This window comes from Panthera uncia, chromosome A2 (genome assembly GCF_023721935.1).
Source record: "Panthera uncia isolate 11264 chromosome A2, Puncia_PCG_1.0, whole genome shotgun sequence".
NCBI lineage: Eukaryota > Metazoa > Chordata > Mammalia > Carnivora > Felidae > Panthera > Panthera uncia.
In genome coordinates, this window is record NC_064816.1 from 80,005,238 (window position 1) to 80,031,193 (window position 25,956).

General features: G+C 35.8%; 1 protein-coding gene across 1 annotated transcript in view; it reads right to left on the minus strand.

The window, feature by feature from the left end:
• The window catches only part of MAGI2 (membrane associated guanylate kinase, WW and PDZ domain containing 2), a 1,334,434-nt gene that overhangs the window by 1,059,343 nt on the left and 249,135 nt on the right, over window positions 1-25,956 (minus strand). The window lies entirely within an intron of this gene.

Consider the following 25,956-nt stretch of genomic DNA (forward strand, 5'->3'; position numbering starts at 1 on the left):
AATATTTGTAAGTCCTAGTTTTATCATCAATAAACTCATAGTATAATACTACTCAGAAATCTGTGTTTTAACAAGCTTCCCCAGTGATTATCAGGCTTGTTAAAGCTTGACAAGCTCTATTTCATATGTACACAAGAGGTTTGCTCTTTTTTGTTCATATTTAACATCTTCCCAGAGATGTTGATCCATCTTTTGTGGGGTGTGAAGTTTATACAATTTAGGGAGTTTTCTTCAGAGGGAGAAAGAAAGAAAGAGAAAGAGAGAGAAAGGAAAAGAGAAAAGGGAAAAAAGGAGGAAAAGAGGAAGAAAAATGAAAGAACACAAATTAGAACTTAGTTCTAGCATCTTGGGAAGAATCATGGAAGTGAGGCCCCAAGGCTGACGTTTCATGGATTTTCAGAGAAAATCACGGGTTTTAGTTTCTTATTCACATTCATCTAGTTCCAAGGCCCTTCAAACAGCCCTCCTTTATCTTTCTTCTTCCTCTTCAATTTCCCCCTCTCTACTGAATCTTCCTTATCAGCGTCAAAACAGTCACCTCTGTCCTCCTTAAAACCAGAGTTTTAAAAACAAACAAAATTCTTCAAATAAAAAAGTACAAATAAGCAAAATTTCTTCTTCAAATTTGTCTAAATTTATAGTCTTATTTCTTTCTAATTCATAACTGAAATTTCTTTCTAGTTTAAAACTGCTGAACTTCTTCCACGTGTTGGCTACACTATTTCCTTTTTCTCACCTCTGGTTTACTTTCTGAACCACTCTAAAATGACTGAAACTGCTCTCACAAAGAAACATCCTTCTTCCTGCTAAATATGTCTGCATCTTGGTGGATCTTTCAGCAGTATTTGATACTCCCCTTCCCCACACACACTTTACTTCAGAAACATTTTTTTAGCACGTATTTCCACTGCTTTTATTTTATTTCATTTTATTTTATTTTATTATTTTATTTTATTTTATTTTATTTTATTTTATTTTATTTTTTTAAGTTTATTTACTTATTTATTTTGAGAGAGAGAGAGTGTGTAGAGGAGGGGAAGAGAGGGAGAGAGAGAATCCCAAGCAGGCTCCATGCTGGCAGCAAACAGCCTGATTCAGGGCTCAAACGCACAAACCATGAGATTATGACCTGAGCCAAGATCAAGAGTCAGACGCTTAACCAACTGAGCCACTCAGGCAACCCTATTTTTTTTTTTTTTAATTTTAGGAAGAGAAGGAGAAAGCATGAGCAGGGAAGAGGGGCTGAAGGAGAGAGGGAGGGAGGGAGGGAGGGAGGGAGGGAGAGAGAGAGAGAGAGAGAGAGAGAGAGAGAGAAAGAGAGAGAGAATCCTAAGCAGGCTCCATGCTCAGAGTGGTGCCCAATGCAGGGCTTGATCCAATGCCCCTGGGATCATGACTTGAGCTGAAATCAAGAGTTGGACACTCAACCAACTAAGTCACCCAGGCACCCTTTTCAGAACATTTCAAAACATAGTGAAAGGTTTAAAGTGTACATTGATTACACTTATCCCCACCACCTAGATTCTTCAACAATCCTTAATATTTTGCATTTGCTGTGTTATGGGTGTGTGTATTTTGCTTAACAATTGTGTAGGTTAAGTTGTGAGTATCAGGACATGCACATCTTCAAATATTTCAGCTTGTACCTTCTAAAAATAATGACATTTTCCTACAAACACCAAGTGCCATTATCACAAGTAAGAAAGTTGACAATAATTTGGTAATATTATCTGCTGGCCAGTACATATTGATATTCCCTTATTGTCTCTAAAATGCCTTTTAGCCATTTGACTCATTGTATGAGCTCATACTCAGGTATTATGCACTGTATTTAATTACATTCTTTTAACTCTTAAATCTTGAATAGTCATTCCATTTTTTCTCCACATAATGACATTAACTTTTTGAAGAGTGTAGGTCAGTTGTCTTTGGAATGGCTCACATTCTAGATTTAGCTGATAGTTTCATTTTGTTCATACATTATTCTTTAATCCCCTATATTTGCTGTAACCTAGGCTCTAGACTTAATGAGATACAGTTTAAACATTTTCTGGAGAAGATTTCTTTATAGGTGACACAGAATACTTTATACTATATTCCGGAAGGTCTCTAATGTCAGATGGCCCCACTATTAGTGATGTTAAGTATGATCATTTAATAATGGTGATGTCTACCAGGTTTTTCTTTCTAAAAGATATATATTGTACATGTATTAAAATAAAATAAAAAATATATTTTTATTTAGAATATATTTAATTATATTTATATAAATATAAATAAAAAATATATAATATATTTAGATTTAACTTATGTTTACAATATATTTGATTATACATGATACATATTATAGATGTAATATATATTTATAACCTAAACATATTAAAATAAATATATATATTAATATATAAAATATCCTTATTGCAATTAGTAATCAACTAGTGGAGTAATATTTTGGTGCACATGCAAGGAGTCTTTCACCTATGGTATTAGCATTCATTATTGAGCCCTGGCTTGAGTCAGTATTTTACTGGGATTGCAGAATGGTCCCTCTCTTCTTTTTGAAAAGCTTCCTACCTGTGGCATCAGTGATATCACAAGATGTTCATCTTCCATTCTGTTCCCTTTTCCAAGCTCCTTTGCTTTGTCCCTCCTATTATGTGGGTATTCTTCAGGGATCTTTCTATAAGTTGGACAAATTTCACACAATTATGGTTCTTGAGAAAGGGAAATTTGGAGAGTGCATTTTAATATAGAGAATTAGAATAAATGACTCTTTTTAGTTTATTTCAGCATCCAGGGCAAGAAGCAACTGGCTTCCAAAATTTAATCAACCATAGGATTAATACTTTGCAATATGATAGTTCTGAATATTCAAATACATAGTTTTTTTGTTTTGTTTTGTTTTTTAGGATTGCTTGTACTGACATGAAGACTTTTTAAAAAATTTTTAATGTTTATTTTATTTTTTGTAAAAGAGAGACAGAGCACAAGCAGGGAGGGGCAGAGAGAAAGAGAGAGAGAGAGACCCAGAATCCAAAGCAGGCTCCAGGCTCTGAGCTGTCAGCAGAGTCTGACGTGGGGCTCAAACCCACAAACTGTGAGATCATGACCTGAGCCAAAGTCAGAAGCTTAACCAACTGAGCCACCCAGGCTCCCCTGGCATGAAGACTTTTAAGTAGCATTTAACTTTTGTATCAGTATAGTCTCACTAGCAGAGCGGGAACCCTCTTTGTCTTGTTCATAGCCACACATTCAGCACCAAAGCTGGCCTAGACGACCTTCAATAATGTGTCTGAATACTTTGCTGAAGTTTCCCTAAAGGGGGTACTTTGTATTTTCTTATTTCCATGTGCTCAAAAAGTTTGTCAAAAAAAATCATACAGCAGTTTATTGGACTTATAACTAAATCTAAAGATTAACACTCATAGCTAAACTAACAGCCACATCAACAGAAAAACATACTGAAGACCTGTAATTGTTAAATTCAATAAAAATTTTGCAGAAAGGGTGATTATTCCTTTTTCTTTTTTTTTAATTTTAAATTTGTACTTTCAGCCCCCAGAAGTCATTCCATCAATACTCTATTATATCCCTGTTTTCATTAAATTATACATGGTCATTTCAATTAGTGCTTATTTGAAATTCAATTTCCCTTAATTGGGGGAGTAATAACTAAGATATGACTATATTTTACATAGAATTTATATAACCACGGTGTTTCCAAGAATAATTGCTTTTTAAATGGTGACTATATGGTACCATAAGTTCCCAGATTAATATAAGTAAGCATATTTTATAGAGATTACAATTATATGTATTATATATGTTAGATATTAAGTTATCCAAAATATTTGATTATCCACAACAACTGCTTCTTAAACTCCCAGGCAAGTGGGGGATTTAATGTTCATTGTTATAAATGCATACAATTATTGCTAACTATTTCATACCTCACTTAATTCAATAACCCTTGTCTGAAAAGAACAACCATGAGTGTAAAAAAAATCCCACTGAGATTTTTTAAATTGCATTACTTAGAATATATACAGATCTATCAGCAGATTCACTGGTTTAAGAGGTTTTGCAGGAATGTTTTGAGCCATTCGATCCTTAATTAAAATAAAAATCCATGAAAGAAAATGAGTGTTACTTAAAATGAGAGTATAGAGTGCACTCATTCCATTAGCCATCGTTCTTATATCTAACATTTAAATTGTGTTGTGATTACAAAACAATCACTTAAAATTCATTTCACGGGGCACTCCTTCACAATGTACATCATAAACCATCATAAGTTTTACATTTGTTTTTAAAGAGTAAAATCAACCACTTATTTGGTACAATTAGAGGGTGTATTCGTTTGATAGGGCTTCCACAAACAACTACCACAAACTGGGTCACTGAGTTTGTGAAGGTCAGAAGCCTGAAAGCAAGATGCTAGCAGGGCCATGCTCCCTCTGAAGGCACTGGAGAAGGACCTGTTTAGACTTCTCTAGCTTCTGGTAATTCCTTGGCTTATAGCAGTATTAACTCCAACCTTCAAATGGCATTCTGTGTGTGTGTGTGTGTCTCTGTATCCAAACTGTCCCTTTTTTATAAGGACAGCAGTCATACTTACTTAAGGGTCCACCCTACCCCAAACAGTAAAAGGTTTGGTCCTTAAACAGCTGCTACATGGTTTAGAGGTAGAAACTGTAATTGTTATAGATTCCCAGGAAGCATGGGAATCTTGCATGATGAAGGCCTAATGCTCTAAGAGCACACTAAGGTGTGAGAGGACCACAGGGCACACCTGTCAAAAGTTTAACTTGTGACAGAGTGATTAAGTTAACCCACAAAAACCAATATGCAAGACTAGCTGAGGTAAATCTGAAAATTTAGAGTGAAGAAAAAGGAACTTACTTGTCCTGCAAGACAGTAAAGCATATTATAAAACTAAAATAATTAAAACATAATAATAATATATAAAAATCAACAGTAATGGAACAAACTTTGTACTTATTTGCCATACAAAAAATAACAACTCTGTAAGATATGGTACAGATCACAAAACAAGGAATTAGTAAATTATGTTTTCCAGACAATGGGTAAATCCATTAATAAATTTTTCAAACCTATTTTGTGGACCACAGTCATTTTTTTTTAGTTTTAGTTGAAATAAAACAGAATGAAATGGGATGGGATGGGATGGGATGGGATGGTATAGAATAGAATAGCTCATAATTCCAGTACTAACATGAAGGATAAAAATTATTTTGACACTTTTACTTCAGTTATAAGTTTCTATGCATGTTGTGTGTTTTTGATAGTGACGTAAAATGTACTTATTTTTAATATGGTTGTAACAAAAAGAGTCTGCTTCTCCAATAAATAATTTGGGGTAATTATTTGGAAAAATATATTTTTATATTCTTAGTTTCTAAAAACTAACAAAATAAAATATAGACAGATTTAAGAATTTTTAAAATAAATCACTACAATACATATAGATGAACACGTATGTAATCTCTGACTAAGAACTTTAGAAGGGTAAAAGTCAAAAAAGAAATTATAAAAAAAATGTTTGAATTCACAGACACAAAAAATGTATAGTTCAGAAAAAAATCAAAATTGAAGAGAATGTAACAAACTGGGAAAAATAATTGCAAGACCACCAACAAAAGGAAAATATCCTTAATGTATAAAGAAGAATTAGAAATTAATAAGAAAAGGGGTGCCTGGGTGGCACAGTCGGTTGCGTGTCTGACTTTGGCTCAGGTCACAATCTCAGGATGCCTGGGTTCAAGCCCCATGTTGGGGCTCAGAGGTTGGAGCCCACTTCGGCTTCTGTGTCTCCCTCTCCCTCTCTGCCCCTCCCCTGCTCTCTCTCTCTCTCTCTCTCTCTCTCTCTCAAGACTAAATAAACATTTAAAAAATTTTTAAAAAATACATTAATACAGAAAAGCACTGATTCTATAAGACATAGATAACTTACAGAAAAAAGACATATAACTGACTTAAAAAATGTTTACTTTCACTCAATAACCAAACAAATAATCAAAAAATTAGGCAACAGTGAAATATTCTCTTCCTTATCAAATTTTGCAAGGACTACTGAAAAAGATATAAGAAATACCTAAGGCAGAATAAAGTGATGCACATTATTTTGAACTCCAATTTGGTAATATGGCAAAAAACCTTCAAAAGTTATGTATCTTTGGCCAAATAATTCCATTTTGTGGTTTCTCCCAGAAAAATAGTTTGAAATATGCAACAGTAAGAAATATCGTTCAGTAATTCATCTTCTCGTTGCTTGTAACGGCGCTAATTATATGCTCCATATGCCAAATAAGTGGAGAAACCTACAGTAGATGCACATTTTCATTTGAATACTTTTTTAATGTAATAGAAAAGGCTGTATTCTATATGTGAGATCATCTGAATCAAATTTTATTATGTATGGAGGAAAAAATGATTACGAGAAAAATTATACTATTAAGTGGTTTTCTTTGAATTGAGAGATCGTAGGTAATTTTAATTTTCTTCCTTATGTCTATTCATTCATATAACTTAAATAAGTATATATCTCTTCTTTAATGCTAAAGGCAATTCAGTTAATCTTAAAACAACAATGTCTTTGTTTCTCCCTTCCATGTTGCTTTAGTACTGGGTCTCCAAGGATTTCCATAAATAAGGAATGCCTGGAGGTGCTGTAAACTGTTCTTTTAAGTACAATTAAGCATACTTTTAGTCACTTTGTCTTTCAGGGTTTTGTGTGTGTGTGTGTGTGTGTGTGTGTGTGTGTGTGTGTGTGTGTCTTAATATAAAGCTTGGATAGAGTATTCACTTCAGTATTTTTTTAAATTTTTTTTACATTTATTTTTTTTGAAAGACATAGAAAGACAGAGCACAAGTTGGGGAGGGGCAGAGAGAGAAAGAGACACAGAATCCAAAGCACGCTCCAGGCTCTGAGCTGTCAGCACAGAGCCCAACGCGGGGCTCGAACTCACGAGTTGTGAGATCATGACCTGAGCTGAAGTCAGATGCTCAACCGACTGAACCACCCAGGCGCCCTTCAGTATTTTAATTTATTGCCTTCTCACCTGTTAAAAAGCAAAACTTGAAGGAGCTAACACTGAACTGCTAATAGCCTTCTATTAAACATGAATTAGGGGCGCCTGGGTGGCTCAGTCGGTTGGGCGGCCGACTTCGGCTCAGGTCATGATCTCGCGGTCTATGAGTTCGAGCCCCGCGTCGGGCTCTGTGCTGACAGCTCGGAGCCTGGAGCCTGTTTCAGATTCTGTGTCTCCCTCTCTCTGACCCTCCCCCGCTCATGCTCTGCCTCTCTCTGTCTCAAAAAAAAAAAAAAACCAAAAAACCATGAATTAATGAGTTAATTCTCGAAAAGATAACAAAGCATACTAGGTAAATCTAAAAGTCATCCCTTCTGTATTACAATAACGCATTTCGGTTACTTTTTATTGTGCATGAATGTGGGGGATGTGGTGATGCCCCACTCAAACGTCCCTTTAAGGAAGGACTTAATGGGGCACCTGAGTGGCTCAGTCAGTTTAAGCATCCAACTCTTGGTTTTGGCTCAGGTCATGACCTCGTGGTCCTTGTTGGGCTCCATGTTGAGCCTGCTTGAGATTCTCCCTCCCTCTCCCTCTCTCTCTTTCTCTCTCTCTCAAAATAAATAAATAAACTTAAAAAAAAAAGGTGGATGGGAGGACTTTCTTTCCCAGGAGGGATAGCCTGAGCCTTGCCCATGGTCATGCCCCTTCATGAGAGTGGCCCACATGCACTGGCTCACCCAGGTGGGAGTATGAAGACATCCCCCTCTCAGCCTGATTTAGCAGGATTCTGAAGAACCATTTTAAGTCCAGAGTATCCTGTAGGGTTGGGCCTACACTGCAGTTTGATTTTTTTCCCTCTGCCTAGTCTTTCTTCCCTCCCCTCCATTCCACACGTGTTGACCTCAAGACCATACCTTCATAAACCTCTTACAAAGTAGACTCTGTCTTAGAATCACAACCAAATCAGGGACAATAAATTACTACTATAAATATAGGTTGGGCTAGTGGCATCTTGAATATAACTTTGATTTACTATGTCGTAAAAATAAGAATAAAAATGTAGAAATAGAGGTAGAGATACATTAATAGAAAAGCATTCAAAACCAAAGTTAGCTTGAAACATTATAGATTTGCCTTGGACCATTAATCATTAATGGCTATCCATTTATAATTTTATAAAATACCATAACCAGTACTCATGAGAATATGTCTGCAACATATTTGGTAACATTTTAGTTAAATATTTATTTTTAAACCACCTTTGTAGTATCAAGATTTGGAGCAGTGTTAACATAATGACTGACACCCTGAATGTGCTAATTTTGCTACCTTTCCTTGACTGCAGTCACGTAGCTGGTTCTGACCCATGGGTTCTTCTGCTCTCTTCCACATGCAGCAATTATGTACATTTAGCAAACTGAACCTTTATTTTGACATGTTTCACAGTGCTTCCTATGATGCTGAATCAGAAAGCAGCTCTTAAAACCTGCTAACTCAACATGCTAGTCTTTGAATTTGAAGCTGTTTGCTGCCCTCTGTAGATAACTAGAGATGAAACTCCAAAGTCCTTAATTAGTAAATATTCACTTTCTCAGAGTTATTTTTGTTGGGTAAATTTAATAGAAAATAGACTAAACGAGATAATTCAATTAAAGAGGAATTAAGAATCTTTCTTTCTTGTAATCTCTTTTGTATTAATACCCTAAATTAAAACTACATGTTTGAAAACAGTGTGGTAAGACAAAAGGAAAATGAAACACATGAACAAACACACACGTACATACAAACTCACATACTAAACACCAGTAATTTTTTTTCTTTTTTGGTTTTTCATCACTATATATATATATATATATATATATATATATATATACACACACACACACACACATACATGTCAGACATATATGTGTATGTCATATATATATGCCACATTTAAAAGTTACTTAATTATAATAGAAAATGCCTTCTGATTAAAAACATAAGCTAGATAATCCATATTCTATGGAAAGTTTAGGTTTATAGAAAAACTGAGTAGAAGGCAGAGATTTCCCTTATATTCCCCATACCCACAAGTTCTATCTTCACATAATACTTTTCCTTGCTTTTTGTATGATGCTCATTGTTGTTTCTAACTTTTGTTTATTGTTGCCATTCATTTGTAAGAAAAGTCACTACTTCAACCACTTTGTTTTGACTTAAACTTATTTCATTGAGCATTTTCTACTCAGCAAAGGAGTAGAAATTGTGTAGGGGATGTTAAATGACGGTAATAATGAAAACAAACAGCTGAGTGCTTACCATGTGCAACTCACTGCAGCACACACTCTGCATATGCTAACTACTTAATCTTTGCAAATATTAAAGTCTCATTTTGTAGAACTTAAAATTTTGTTGAGAATAGTATTACTTGGGGAGAGGGGCACCTGTGTGGCTCAGCTGGTTCAATGTCTGACTCTTGATTTTGGCTCAGGTCATGATCTTGTGGTTCATGACATTGAACCCCGCATAGGGCTCAGTGCTGACAGCACAGAACCTGCTTGGGTTTTTCTCTCTCCCTCTCTCTCTGCCCCTCCCCTACTCATGCACATGCATGTTTTCTCTCTCTCTGAAACTAAATAAATAAAAAACTTAAAAAAATACAGAATAGTATTACTTTGAGTTCCATCATCATCTCTTTATTAACACTAATTGTTCTTCTTAGGGCATGAGAAAGGTCAGTTATATTTTGTAAACACCTGTTATTTTGCAGTATGTGGTTTTACTCCCATGAATGTTATCTGTACTTTAGGCTCATCTATGACTTCTTGACTTTTAGGTAGTAGGTTTGAGAATTCTTCCTAAGAGATAATCAATTGCTACATTCATAACTTCTCTCTCTAAATATGAGCTAGCCTTTAATCACTTCTTTAAAGTAGTGGTTATGTCTTCATGAAAATACCATCCTAAAAGTCCTACACTATTGACCTTTACTGCTTCTATTAAATCTCTCTTGTTAGTGTACTTTTTATATCTTGTACTATTTACAAGGAAACTTGACTTTGACTTGACTTTGTCTTTTGGGCTAAGTCTATACTTAGATTATTGCACATAATAATAAATTACAATAATCAGTGGAAACAGGAGATACTAGCACTGATGACATGAATCTAGGAAGATATTGGGTAACGCAGAATGAAAAGTTGCATAAGTACAATGGATATTAAGAATAACTGTCTAGACAAAAGATTGGAAAATAGGTTTAGATAAATGTAAATATACTAAGAATTACCTTTATAAAGCAAATTCAGTGTACTTAAAAGTATTAGATCCAAACTCTTCCTAAAACTTGGCAACTGAAAGCACTGACATCATGGCTTTTTCTTCAAAATAATGTTCATAATAACAGTAAAAGTCCATAAATTGCATTCAACACAAGACAAAGCCTCATTGTTTTTTCTTATGTGACCAACTCAAGGTCTCTACTTAGTAAAGGAACAATATTTTTTTAAAGGAGCTAATTAGTAAATTATTAATTAATTAAACAAATACTTTTTCAAGCCTATTATGTACTAAGCACCATTTTAGGGACTGAGGTTACCTTGACAAACAAAGAAAAATCCCTATTATCATGGTATTGCATTACATCTTATCATGGCATCCTGGTGGAGGAAGAAAGAACAGAAGTGTATAAATAGTTAGAATATCACAATGGAGAAAAGTTAACTGGGGAAGAAGAATGAGTTTGTATTTGTGTGTAGGATTCAAATGTACATTACGATTACCAGGGAAAGGCTCACTAGTAAGACTTGAAAAAGCAAGGGAGTATTTCATGTAAATATCTATATATTAAAATATTTTAATATCATTTACATTTACTTAACATCTTGCGCATCATTTTTTGGTCTGAAATCACTTTTATTTTCCTTCATTTTTTATTAAAGTGTTATTTATGTACAGTAAAATTCACCATTTTAGGTGAATAATTCTATGTATTTTGATGAACGTACAGTTATGTAACCACCAAAATCAAGATAAAGAACAGGTGCATCACCAAAAATATTATCTTGTACCTCTTTGCTGAAGTGTCTGTTGGAATCTATTTTTAAATAATTAGATTGCTTGTTTTCTTATTACTGAGTTTAGAGATATTTTAAGTATTCTGGATATCAGTCCTTCATCAGGTATATATTTTACAAATATTTTCTCCCAGCTTGACTTCTTATTTTCCTAAAGATCTTTCATGTCATTTAAAATAAAACTAAAATCAGTGACTCAATTTTTACTCTGTATTCAGGATTGCTGCTGTTGTTACAATGGGCAATAGAAATATGCATAAATGTGGACATTTTTAGCATATGACACACTCTTCACAGGAAAAGAGCAGAAGGGGAAGCTCACTTCTTTCTAAGCTATTAGGAAAGATACATAAAAGCCATAAAATACAGTAAGTTTTTAATATTTGCAGCTTGAATGCAATTAAAAGGAGGCACTGGTGGCTATTTTGGTTGTATCTAAGACATTCACTTTGCTGTTTAATCTTCAGATATTCTTTTTTTCTTTCCTTTGGGACTTTAAAGAACTAAAGAAAGGGGACTGATATGATTTCTTTTTAAACATTTATTTATTTTCAAGAGACAGATACAGTGTGAGGGGGGATGTGCAGAGAGAGAGGGGGATAAAATCTGAAGCAGGCTTCAGGCTCTGAGCTGTCAGTGCAGAGCCCGAGGCGGGGCTCGAACCCACCAACAGTGAGATCATGACCTGAGCTGAAGTTGGATGCTTAACTGACTGAGCCACCCAGATGCCCCTGATATGATTTAAGATGGAAAAATAAAGGTGCAACTTAGAACCCCTTTTCCTCAAAATATAACAAAATCAACAAAGAAGAGGGAAATACGATAACAAAATTAATAGTTTTTAAGGTATAAGAAGAGTCATGACCAAATGAAATTTAATGGCCTGGAGACTAAATAAAGAAAGAGGTAACTCTGGAGAGTAGCTCAACACAGCCAAGCTCCTAACCCCACTTTCATTACCACACCTGGAGAAAAGTATATGTTATTATATTTAGGTTTACAAGGTAGGGAATTTTAGAAATTGGCACTAGGAAGAAATGGCAAAACTTTGAAGAATGTGTTTGGCATTTTCAGAAAGAGAGGGATCCAAATGAAAAACAAACCCAAGTCCAGTGGTTACTTTCTGGGTGACTAGGATACATACCCCCAATTTAGTAGAATAAAACTTGACAAGGATTCATTAAAAAAAAACAACTAAACTAAAACTTCTGTAATATGAAAAATTTCAAGTATATTTGAGAAAGAGAGAATAGAGAATGAACTACCATGCACCCATGACCCAAAGCTAACAATAATCAGCAATGATTGTCAGTATTGCTACTCACTCAACCATTCTTCATATTTGTAGCTTGCAGAAGGTGGTTACCAAATCAGAGTCATTTTTATGGCCAACAACATGTCTATCACATGGCAGATATTCAATGGTGTTTGCTAAATGAATCAATTAATCAATGGATGAATCAATCCTCATTTAGACACATCATTCCATTTCCCAGAAAATGAGTCTGTCTTTAAAAATAGATAAATATTATATATGATGAATGTGATAATAGGCAAGTATATGCAAAGTGCCACATAGCATTGGAACATGTTCAAGAAGAGGCATTTTGAAGATAATAAGGCTAACATTATGTATTCTTCTTAAATGAGAGAGAGAATCCAGCTAATGAGAACCTTCTTAAGCCATCAGGGACTGAGAAACTCTGTTGGAAGCTCAATGGTGACAGAATTAAAACGATCAGGCCTAAATTCACAGTGACAACTTACTGCTGAGTCATTAGACTGTACCTTAAAACAAAGTACCGGCACTAACTTAAATATGCCCTTTTACAGAAATGTCAGGTCCAAATTGATGTAATTCTCTTTTTTTTGATGGTGAATTTTCTCATCTTAAAAAGACAGTGGTAACAATAAGCGTGTGCACATACACACATATATACATACACATATGGACATAGAAGCCAAACATAAACACACATAATAACATCACTTCTATCATTTATTTTCCAAATGCCTCAGAAGCTAGTTCCATTTGTCTGGGACAAAACAGATAATCTCCAATATAATTGTGAAAGAATAACGAATACATGATACCAGCATCTCTAAAATGTCAACTGAAACGTGATTTAGTAAACTATTTAGACATTTAGTTTATACCACACTAAACACCTAGTATTTTGAAATATGATGTTCTTAAGAACACTAGTGTTGTTAAAAATTATTGAAGCTATATTTGTTTTAAAGAAGCAGCAGTATCCTCCAAGATAAATGTTAATATTTGGAAATGACTGCAATTAGAATGGAACTTAAGTATCCAGAGGAAAATCTCAGTATCTACTCATGGGACACTGGTGGCATAAATAAGAGTAAGATACAGACTATTAGTGAAGAAAGTACCTGAAAAGAGCTGATTTGAACTATCCTCTTTGATTTTCAACATAATGAATAAAACATTGTAATGACTTTAGGGGCACCTGGGTGACTCAGCTGGTTAAGTGTCTGACTCTTGATATCGGCTCAGGTCAGGATCTCACAGTGAGATTGAGCCCTGCCTTTGCAGGACTCTGTGCTGAGGAATTCTCTCTCTCCCTCTCTCTGTCCCTCCTCAACTTGTGTGCAAGTGCATTCTCTCTCTCTCTCAAAATAAATAAGCATTTTAAAAAAGAAAAAAAGAAAACATTGTAATGACTTTAAAATTTATATAATTTTAGTTATAAAATTTTAATATAGGCAACAATATCATTTTAACCTTAATAATGTAATTAATTTTAACCTTCTGTTTCTATTTCAATAAAGCAAAATTTATCAAAGCTTACTTTGCATTTATCCTCAAAAAGTAGTCTGTTGAAGGCGATTTCTATTTCTCTGATGGCACCATCTAGAGTGGAACTATTAAGAAACTATGCCTTTTTTTAAGTTTATTTATTTATTTATTTTATTTATTTATTAAGAGAAAGAGCGCATACTCAAGTCTGTGCACAAAAGTGGGCATAATTATAACAGCAAAATGAAGCAACCCAAATGGGGACACTAATTCTGTAGAATATGTCATGGATAAATGGAGTGTGCTGGGCTGGGAACATCTCCAACAAGCACACCAAAGAACAATATATATATATATATATATACCATGATCTGGTTACTAAAAGAAACAAACTCAAACTTGGTCTTTTATTTACATACAAGTTTGAAAATGAATGAGGGCTGGGGCTGGTCGGGACACCCACCTCTGGGAAGGGAGGGACTGGGGAAAGGTGAAGGAGGCCTTTCCTTTTATATACCCTTTCTATAACTCTTTTAAGTTTCTAAGACAAAAGGTAAATTAAGCAAAGAAAAGGGGGAAAAAAGTAAGAAGAGAAGAGAAAAGAGAAGAAAAGAAAAGAAAAGAAAAGAAAAGAAAAGAAAAAGAAAAGAAAAGAAAAGAAAAGAAAAGAAAAGAAAAGAAAAGAAAAGAAAAACCAGGACAATCCATGTAAGTAAAAATACTACCAATTTAAGTATCCATTCTTAGCTTAGGCTCTAAATTTTTTTTTAATGTTTATTCATTTTTGAGAGAGAGAGAGAGAGAGAGAGACAGAGTGTGAGCAGCAGAGGGGCAGAGAGAGAGGGAGACACAGAACCAAAGCAAGCTCCAGGTTCTGAGCTTCAACACAGAGCCCAACGCAGGCCTCAAATCCATGTGGGGCTCCAACGCACAAACTTTGAGATCACGACCTGAGCTGAAGTTGGACGCTTAACCAACTGAGCCACCCAGGCATCCCAATTCTTAGCTTAGTCTTTACTCCCTATCCATCTACAATTTATAATTAGCATTGAATCTCCAAGGAACTACACCATATATGGGTATATATGGAATTAGAAGATATGTCTCTAATTCTCTGCAACATTTTTTTTTGTCTGCCACTATTTGTTGGCTGCAGACTTTTTTTTTAGAGAGAGAGAGAGAGAGAGACAGAGAGACAGAGCACAAGCAGGGGAGGGGCAGAGAGAGAAGGAGACACAGACTCCAAAGCAGGCTCCAGGCTCTGAGCTGTCAGCACACAGCCTGACACAGGCTTGAACCCACAAACCATTTATGAACTGAGCTGAAGTCAGAAACTTAACCAACTGAGCCACCCAGGCACCCTAATTCTTAGCTTAGTCTTTACTCCCCATCCATCTATAATTTATACTTAGCATTGAATCTCCAAGAATACACCATATGTGAGTATATATGGAATTAGAAGACATGTCTCTAATTCTCTGCAACATTTTTTTTCTCTACAAGTATTTATTGGCCAGACTTTTAAATATTGATTATTCTGGATGTCAAAGTAGTTGATAGATCTGAAATGTTTCCTCTGAGTAGAAATAAAAAAAAAATCTCCACTTTCCTAACAACTTTAAAAGACTTATGGTTGAAACTATATGACATCAACTGTATAGATCAGAAAATCATTGCAAGTAAATTTGCATGGTTGCGTTTCACAGATACACCCATATCATTAGTCCATTTTATTCCTTCCTACAAAGGATTCTTTAGAGGTTACCACTGTTCCATGAAAAAAAAAAAGTGAAGGATTGGGATTCAGAAAACCTAAATTTCAACAAAGCGATAAAGTCATTCAAAGTGATGTGCATGTTTTTGTTTAACGAATATATAAATAACATTTTAGAAGAAGCTTCTACTGAAAGTATTGTTTGGGGATTGCCACTGCACAAAAAAGAAAGAGAACTGAAAGAGAATTATGGATTAAGATTCATAAAACATCAGTTGTTGTCCCAGGTCTGCTTGCAATTCAGTTTGGGGAAACTCACTTAACTACTTAACCATCTGATTCCTGATTTGTTACATAATGAGGATATAATATACAACCTCTGAGGTACCTTTCAGATCTAAGAAGGACCAATATTTTAAGTTGTCAGAATTATCACCTTTCTTTTGTAAGGGGTTTATATATTTTAAGTTTAAATAACCAATGGGTGGTTAAAGAACATAAATTAAATATAAATATAAAGAAAAAAATGAAAATAACATATCCTGCTATCTGGCTATAGCCATTACTGGTATGTGGACTTCCAAACTTTTCCATATGTGTGTATAGTATTTAAAACAATAACAAGGCTAGAGAGGAATCAACATGGCAGGGAATTAGGGGACCCGAAGTTCCCTCGTCCCTCACACACAGCAGTTTTGAAGCCAGAAGACTTGGAATTCCAGGAATCCGGGTTACAGAGTGACAGACAGAAAGATCCCAGGGGCCCAAGGGGACAACTTGGCAGGCCATAGGTGCATGATTGCGAATTGAGAGAGATAAAATGGGCAGCATAGGCACAGAGGAGAGGGATCCCCTTCTGTGGAGAGACAAAAGGAAGAGAGAAAAAAAAAGACTGTGGAAGTGTAGGATTGTATTTGGACACGATAAAATCCATGGACTGGGAAACAAGCAAGCAAGCAAACAAACAAACAAACAAAAAACAGATAACCAATTTCTAACATGATCAAGGGTAGTAGGTCTTTCTCTAGACTGAGACCTGCCACCCTGAACACGTGCCTGGGAGGGAGGAGGAGCCATTCCCAGGCATCTAGTGTCCACTGAAACTTGGCAGGCCAGAGAAGAGTGGCAGGAAATATTCAATATGCTGACTAGGAATAATATGCAGCCAAGAATCCTTATCCTCCAAGTCTATCATTCAGAATAGGAGAGACAAAGCTTTCCCAGACAAACAAAAACTGAAGGAGTTCATGACCACTAAACCAGTCCTGCAAGAGATCCTAAATGGGACTCTGTGAGCGGAATGCTGCAAAGACTACAAAGGACCTGAGACATCACCACAAGCATGAAACCTACAGATAACACAATGACACTAAATCCATATCTTTCAGTAATAACTCTGAATGTAAATGGACCAAATGCCCCAATCAAAAGACATAGGCTATCAGAATGGATTAAAAACAAAATCTGTCTATATGCCGACTATAAGAGAGTCATTTTAGACCTGAAGACACCTTCAGATTGAAAGTGAGGGGACGGAGAACCATCTATCATGTTACTGGAAGTCAAAAGAAAGCTAGAGTAGCCATACTTATATCAGACAAACTAGATATCAGCCATACTTATATCAGACAAAGGCTATAACAAGAGATGAAGAAGGACATTATATCATAATTACGGGGTCTACCCATCAAGAAGAGCAAACAATTGTTAATGATTATGCCCCCAACTTGAGAGGACCCAAATATATAAATCAATCACAACCATAAACAATCTTATTGGTAAGACTACGGTAATTGTAGGGGACTTTAACACTCCACTTACAACAATGGACAAATCACTTAGGCAGAAAAGCAATAAAGAAACAATCACCTTGAATGATACACTGGACCAGACTGACTTGATAGATACATTCAGAACTTTTCATCCAAAAGTAGCAGAATACACATTCTTCTTGAGTGCACATGGAACATTCTCCAAGACAAATCACATAGTGGGTCACAAAATAGCTCTCAATAAATATAAAAGAAGTGAGATAATACCAGGCATATTTTCAGATCACAAGGCTATGAAACTTGAAATCAACTACAAGAAAAAAAAAATGGGAATCCTCTAAATGCATGGAGGTTAAAGAACTTCCTACTAAAGAATGCATAGGTCAACCTAGCAACTAAAGAAGAAATTAAAAAATATATGGAAATAAATGAAAATTTTATATATATATATATATATATATATATATATATATATTACTCTTTCCTCTATTTGTATGTTAGAATGAGACCTCTTCCACATCCCCATTTGACAAAGTAAACCCTACACATATTCAACATTTCTTTTTGTTTTCTGTACCTTATTTTTTGCCAATGCACTAACCACCATCTGACATGCTTTAAATTTCACCTCGTTATCTATTTATTGAACGCTTACCACAACTAGTGTAAATGCCATGAGGTCAAGAATTTTTATCTGTTTTGCTCTCTACTATATATGGAGAACTTAAAACAGTACCCTGCATGTCTTAGACAGTCAACAAATATTTGTTGAATAAAGAAATATGATGCTGTATTTACAAAGATGAATCAAAAAAACAGCCTCTGCCTTTACAGAATTTACAACACAGTAAGGGGATAAACACAGAACAGATAAAGAAGTAAAGGTGTAACTACAAATACAGAAAAATATGCAAGAAGGAACTAAGACACTGCAATAATAAAGTTGGGGATGTGTGGGGGACTATACTTCTATACAGTGGTTAGGAAATACCTTTATGTGTGTGCCTGAGTGGTTCAGTTGGTTAAGTAGCTGACTTTGGCTCAGGTCATGATCTCATGGTTCGTGAGTTCGAGCCCCGCATCAGGTGAGCTTGGGCCTGCATGGGGTGAGCACATGCCCTGCTTGGGGTGAGGTGAGCACTGCTTCGGTTGAGCTCAAGCTCTGCTTTGGGCTCTGAGTTGACAATGTGGAGCCTGCATGAGATTTTCCCTCTCTCTCCCTCGTTCTTTTCCCCCTCGCTCACTCACGCCTTCTTTCTCTCTCCCCTCCCCCCAAAAAAGGAAATGCCTTTCTGAAAATGATCATTCAAGCAAAGAGAGAATTATATGTGTATATCCCAAGGCAAGAAACAGATAGATGTAGTCTAGGAAAATACAAGACGGTGGGCAAGTGGTTGAAGCATTACTGGAAACAGAAGGGGACAAATCAGCCTTACAAGCCATTGGAGGGAGTTTGGATTTTAAACAAAGTGCAACAGGTAACGACTGAATAATTTTAATCAGGGATTAAACTGATAGGATTTATATTTTAAAACTTTTTTCTGTGTGTTTTGTGAAGAATGTAGTGGGGAAGAGAGGTGAAGGAGGAATGGAAAGACCAGTTAGGGAGCTCTCATAGCAGGAAAGTAATAATGACTGTCTGGCATAGAATGAGGGGAGACGATCTGCGACTAAATTTGGAATACATTTGGGATGTAGAATCTACAGCAAGTAGTGAATGACTAAATGTGGGAGGTGAAGAAGGTGCCAGAATTAAGGATGCCTCTCTGGTTCCTGGTTAAGCAAATGGATATACAGTAGTATAATTTACTAAGAAAGGGAAAACTGGGATGGGGGGAATCAGATCTTAAATATTAAAACATCTTTGCATTCACAAAATAAATTCTGCTTAACCATGATATTTTATTGATTCTCAGGCTTATTTTTGAATTTAATTTATAATACAAACTTCCTCTACCCAAGCATTATCCATGAAAACTAGGTTACGGGGAGCTTGGGTGGTTCAGTTAAGCTTCTGATTCTTGATTTGGGCTCAAGTAATGATCTCGTTCATGCATTCAGGCCCTGCATGGGACTCTATGCTGACAGTGCAGAGCCTGCCTGGGATTCTCTGTCTCCATCTCTCTCTCCCTTCCCTGCTCTCTCTCGCTCTCCATCTCTCTCAAAATAAATAAATAAACATTTTAAAAAAAGCTGGATTACAATATGGTTTCTAGAAACCTCTTAATATGAAGACTTTGATAATACAAATTTGAGGAAGTTACATAATTGTGGTGACCATCTAGTCCAGTGATTCCAAAACATCTAGCTAGATGGGAGGCTGTTAAGAAGCAGGTTCCTGGGTCCCCACTCACCAAGAGCTTCTAAGTTAAGTTGGGAAAACATAGGTGCTTATCATTCTTTGAGAAGCACTGTTCAGTTTAGGAAAACATACCCATCTTAAACACTGCTGCTTTACTAACTTTAAGAGAGTTAAAGATTGGATGCCTGGGTGGCTCATTGATTAAGCGCCCGACTTTGGCTCAGGTCATGATCTTGTGATTCATGGGTCTGAGCCCTGCGTCAGGCTCTGTGCTGACAGCTCGGAGCCTAGAGCCTGCTTCGGATTCTGTCTCTCTCTCTCTCTCTGCCCCACTCACGCCCTGTCTCTCTCTGTCTCTCAATAATGAATAAACATTAAAAATATTTTTTTCAAAAAGAGTTCAGGATTGATGAAAATAATCTGTTTTCAGACATCTTTTTTTCTACATAATAAAGTCCAAACTTCATAGCCCACATTCATTGTTCTAAAGTTTCCACCTAGCTTCTCTCTGATTACGATTCATATATTCTAACCCCCTCCTACTCTAAGTGTGGTCAATAAATTGGCAGCATTAGCATTGCTACCTGAGGGCTTGTGAAACACACCTACTGAATCAGAATGTGAGTTTTAACAAGCTTTGTAGGTAATCATACACACATTGCAATTTGAGAAACACTGCTCTAAAGGACAAACTGTTTCTCATCTATGACAACTGTTCACTTCTCAGTTCCTGTGCCTCTACATATACTGCTTCCTTCACCTGAAATTCTATTCCTTCTACCTCAAAATGTCTACATTCTCCTTGTTAAGTGTATTACTAAATGTGGTGTGTGTGTGTGTGTGTGTATGTGTGTGTGTGTGTGTGTGTGTTTCTTGGCCATTACGAACTGGGTTTTCCCATTGTACTTTAACTGGCTAACTTTGTTATACATGAAATTTGTGGACTATTTCATTTGTCTCATGAGTTTTGATTGCAGCTAGTTTGCCTGATACAAAATCATGTAATCTGCACATTAGAGAAAGCATTTCATCTTTTGTTCTGAGCTTCTATATATATGTGGGTTTTTTGGGGGGGTGGGGAGGGATTTGCTCTAATTTCCATCTTGTACGGTATGAGATAGTTATCTCCACATGTCTTATGTCCACCTCTAATGCTCTTTAAAGATTCCTATGTGATTAGTATTTGTAATCTGCTTAAGACTGTGCCTTGCACATATATGTTGCTGAATAAATATCAGGTGACTGAATGAGTGAATGAATAATAATGTAAACACAAAGTCCAGCCATTCTGAGGTTCCCAGTTCTGAGCTAGGCAATTCTTGAGTCAATGTCAAGGCTCCAAAAGGGTAAGTGTCTCCAGGAAGCCTGAATTTCACCAGAGAGGCAAATACCAAGGTAGCATGGCTATAACACATTTATATTCTGTGTGTATGGTATACTTTGTATTGTGATGGTGACTATATTTCTGCTGTGGGCCAGAAAACAAGCAATGAAACAGACGAGGCAAAATGTACAGTGCAATTAGAGTAACTATGCTTTTAGACAATAGCTTGCCCAACATTCTTCATCCAGTAAAGCTGGGAGATAGTGTTAGGGAGATAGTTCTCCCACACCTGTGCCATTTATCATGTTAATCAAGTCTATTATCCTATGGCCCTGACAAGCCTTATTTATCTCAAAATTGGAGACAGAGACACTATTCTTAGCTCCTTAGCTTCAATGTTTTGTCCTTTCTTTTCTTCTAGACAGGCAACAAAACTGCAAGCATCATGTTTGCACCCCCCCAACCCAGTGTCAATGGTGTGCCCATCTTTAATATAATAAATTAGATGTGTGGTGGCTCATGTCTATAGTCTAACATGTTACCAAACTTTATAACATGTGCTGAAACATAATGAGGCAAATACTGAATTCCACAGTAGTACTGTGATATTTTATTAAGGCTCACAATTCAGTCTCTAGAACATAAGTGTAAATACAGGCAGTATCAATAGAGCACAAACAAGATGTCTCTAAGGTTTGATACTAAAAATTTTACAGAATACTGGCTTTCATATGAATATTAGGGTTCGAATTCTACTTTCACCTAAGAGGAGTAGTTTCAATTAAAAATAGCACTTGACAGTGGCCTTGATCAATAGAGTGGGAGTATGGTTTTATCAAAGTGTGACTTTACTGATTGATTTTAACCTTTGATTAATTGCTTTGATCTCCCTTCAGTTTACTTTTTTCTGAAAACTACCCTGAACATTTTTATTTTCAATATTCATGTGGTTGTGTTGGTGCCAAATACTTCAAGCACCTCTAAAAAGGTGCTATGAAAGTACTTATCAACATCTTTTGGGAGTATTTTCCCTATTTCACTTTGCTCTTGAGGAGGGAGGAGGAAAGCACCTGCACATTGACACCCTCATGAAATACAAGTCAAGGGCTCCTGGAAGGACCGCAGCTAGCTTCCTGGGCATGCAGCCTGTGAACTAGAACATGGCCACATGCTCAGGCCCCAGCCTTGGGTTAATGTTCCTCTGCAACCATCTTAAAGTTCTTAATAATTTTATCTTTGACCTTATGTTTTATAATTGATGTCTGGTGGGACAATGGAACATGGGTATAAGCCACGGAAAATTGTGTAATATGAGGGTCTGTTACCCAATCCTTGTTGTCTCATTCAAACACAGGGCTCATAATGTCCCCATGAGCACACAATTCCAGTGATCCCAGAGTATCAACAAGACTCAAAGGGAGAATATATGGTAAATATTTTCTGTTTATGGCTGAGTAAGCAAAGGTGTTGACAGCCCAGAGAGGCCATGCTTTCCATATGAAACAGAATTTGCTTTGAATGCAGAATGAAGGCATGGTGTTCTAAGAAACACAAATGACCAAAGAACTTACTGTAGCCTTTCTTACTTGTATTACTTCCTTTTAGTAGCTGATCACTTATGCTGATAATGAGGATGTGAAAGGAAAGGTAAAAATAGGGCAACCCATAGTCCTTTTTCCTTTTAGTTCATCCTTACTCATCAATAAGCTGAAATTAAAGATTGTGGGTAGGATATGCACATATCAAGAAGTAAAATACAAACAGATGAGTTAATTTTGTTCAGCATTTCCACTATTCTGGTAAGAATGAAGTACATGTGCATATAGAAGCTACAGGATATGAATTATGTAATTTCTGTGATTCTGCATACCAGTTAAATCATCCTGTATTTGAATTTAAAACCAACAGTGCACCATGTGAAAATGGATGGTAAAATCCATGCTAATAATTTAAAATTTTAACTTAGAACAACATTAAATAGGAAATTAAAAAAAACACCATGATAAGTCAAAAGAGGAACACAGGAAGAAGATAAATAGAATTATATTTTAGCATATTTAATAACACCTCTTTCCCCCCTACTTTTTGAACAAGAGGTCCTAAGTTTTTGGTTTGCAGGAGTCCTTGCGTATGACTGCTGTTTTAGGCGATTCGTGTGTGTGTGTGTGTGTGTGTGTGTGTGTGTGTGTGTGTGTCTGAGTGTAGATCACATTGGCCTCACAATAAAATAGTATTTTTTAAGGTTTTCATTACAATGCGCAGAGTCATTCTTAAGAGTACTGCAAAGTGGCTCTTCGATACTAAGTATGCTGAAAGAGGGGAGAAAATGGGCAAGAGCTCTTACAACCCATCAAAAATGAGGCCTACTCTTTAATTGATCAAGTCGAAAATGTTTTTTTCTCAGGAACTAGTGTTCTCTACCTAGGATTCTTATGCTGAAAAAGGTCATTTCTTAAATGGTATTCAGATGGTTGGAAAGTTGAAATGACCTCCTACAAGTAAGCCGTTTATCCTTTTCTTGATGATAGGACAGGCCTCAAAAGCATTTATCACCTCTTTATTACTGAAAAAAATGTTGAATGTCAAAAGGGGCACAATTTTCTAGAAGATTCTGTTTGTACCATTTCATTGTAGATTTGTAAGAAAAAACCAAAAAGCTCTTATTATCATACTTCCATCCAATTAAAGGCCCACCGAAATGAGATGAACTTTTTAAAACTTTTTTTGTTTTTTTTTGAAAAGCCTAGTGTTCTACGGGGAAATGTCAATTTTGTTACTTTCTAACTTGTGGAAACTAGTTTTGTTATTTAGTGTTTTTTTTTCTCATAAGTAATCATAAACGTAACAACTGTTTTAGAGCAGGGATAGTCATGAATTTTAATGTATGCACTGGGTGTTTTAAAAGATAAAGAGCTAATTCCAATAGGAGTAGACTGAATTATTTATGTAGGTTGTATCGATTACTTCTGGAATCAGAATTTTCTCTTTTCCTCCCACAGATAAAATTCCTTTGCCAGTTTTAAAGGTTTTTGTACAACTTCCTGTGTGTCCTATACACTTAATATTTTCTTTCCGAATTAAAAAACATAGAAATTTTAAACATAAAGTTGACATCTAGCTTTTTGGTGTTTGAATGAAATCTTCCCTGGACATTAGGGAAACATAGTGCGCCTTTGTCCTCAATCTCAGAAATACTTCAGAAAAGAAAAAAATACATATCTTGCACACAGTGGGCAACTGTTTGCTATGGTAAAAGTTATGAGAGTTAAATGGAGAGATTCAAACACCTTTTAATGGAACATCGATGAAAAACATCATACTAAATTGTCAATTCATGCTATGGACAAAAATGATGATATTATAACATTTTTTAGTAAGATATGCCCCAAGTTCTTCTAGGAGAACCTCTTAGGTAATAAGTAATATAGGGGCAAATATTAGAAGGCCATTGGACCTAATGACTTCTTTTAATCCTTCTAATTCTTTAAGATTTTATGACTCCATTACCACTTTCCCTGAAAAGATAGTTAACAACAACTGGGAATCTGATTTACTGACATTGTTCTTGGCGGGCATGAGAAAAGATTCGGTCACCTAGCAATCAAAACAATGTGGCCAGATGTTCTGCATCAACAAACTACCAACACATTTAAGCAGCTATCACTGACTAATGTGGTGGTAATGAAAGCATCTCTTAGCAATGAAATTCAGATATTCATGTACCCTGACATCTGTGATGTCCATTCCATCAACTGAGCTTTTAATGACAATTAACTGCATTTTTCAAACGCTGAATACTGCTCCCTTGTTACAAAGTAACAGACCATATTCCCAGAAAGCCAGAATTTGCAGGGGAAGGAAAGCACTCAAAACCTTGTAATATAAATAGAACACTTGTGGCGAAAGTCCTGTTAAAAGAGGAAATGCATTTGTATTTTGGAATTAAAAGCAAACAATGTATGTGTATTTTAGAAATGTGAAAAGGAATCAATTAACAACTCATACTTAAATGGGAAAAGATTTCTCTCCCCTCCATGCTCTCACTTCTGTCTGTAAGACCTGGAATGGAGGTCCACTGTTTTTCTATTGAAAAGCTACAGTCAGGCCCTAATCCTTCAGAACTGCTAAGCTGAGCACTCACTATATCTATTCTGTTACCTTTCTGAGCATTTCACCTGTATGAACTCTTTCTATAAAAGGCATATTAAATTAATCTCCTCAACCAGCATTGATTGATATGTTACCAATAATTTTTTAAGAGGCAGGAGATAAGAAAATGAAACCAAAGAAGTTATAGAAATAACATTATCTTTCTTATTCTCCTTACTTTAAAAATATTTAATAATTACATGTACAGTTTTAAAAAGAAATTAAATGGCACCTTCTCTTCCATGGTTCAATTTATTTAAAACATTTATAGTGTTTACCTCATATTTTTCAAAAATCTAATCTCACTATTTTTAGGCCATTAATGACTTTCTTTTCTGCAATTTATCTTTGTTTTAAAGTTTATCTATTTTTTGAGAGAGATAGAGAAAGCATGAGCAGGGGAGGGGCAGAGAGAGAGGGAGAGAGAATCCTTAGCAGGCTCTGCAGGGTCAGCATAGAGCCTGATGTGGAGCTGGAACCCAGGATCCCTGAGATCATGACCTGAGCCCAAATCAGGAGGTGGAATCTTAACAGACTGAGCCACCCAGGTGCTCTGACAACTTATCTTCTTAACATCATCCTATTTACTTGGTGATCATGCCTATTTTCTTTCTTCTATCTTCTTGGTATAATAGAATCATCATTTTTACTTAATTAATATTCACATTCTGACTGTTGTTCAGTATAAAGCCAAGTAGTGTGTAATATAGCTCCTTTCTCATAAAGCTGTTGCTCATTGTGTTTTTTGTTGCATCATATTCTCTAACTCGATCCTTAACTTTTTCCTAGCGTTCCATCAGATAACGGCATGTTCCTTA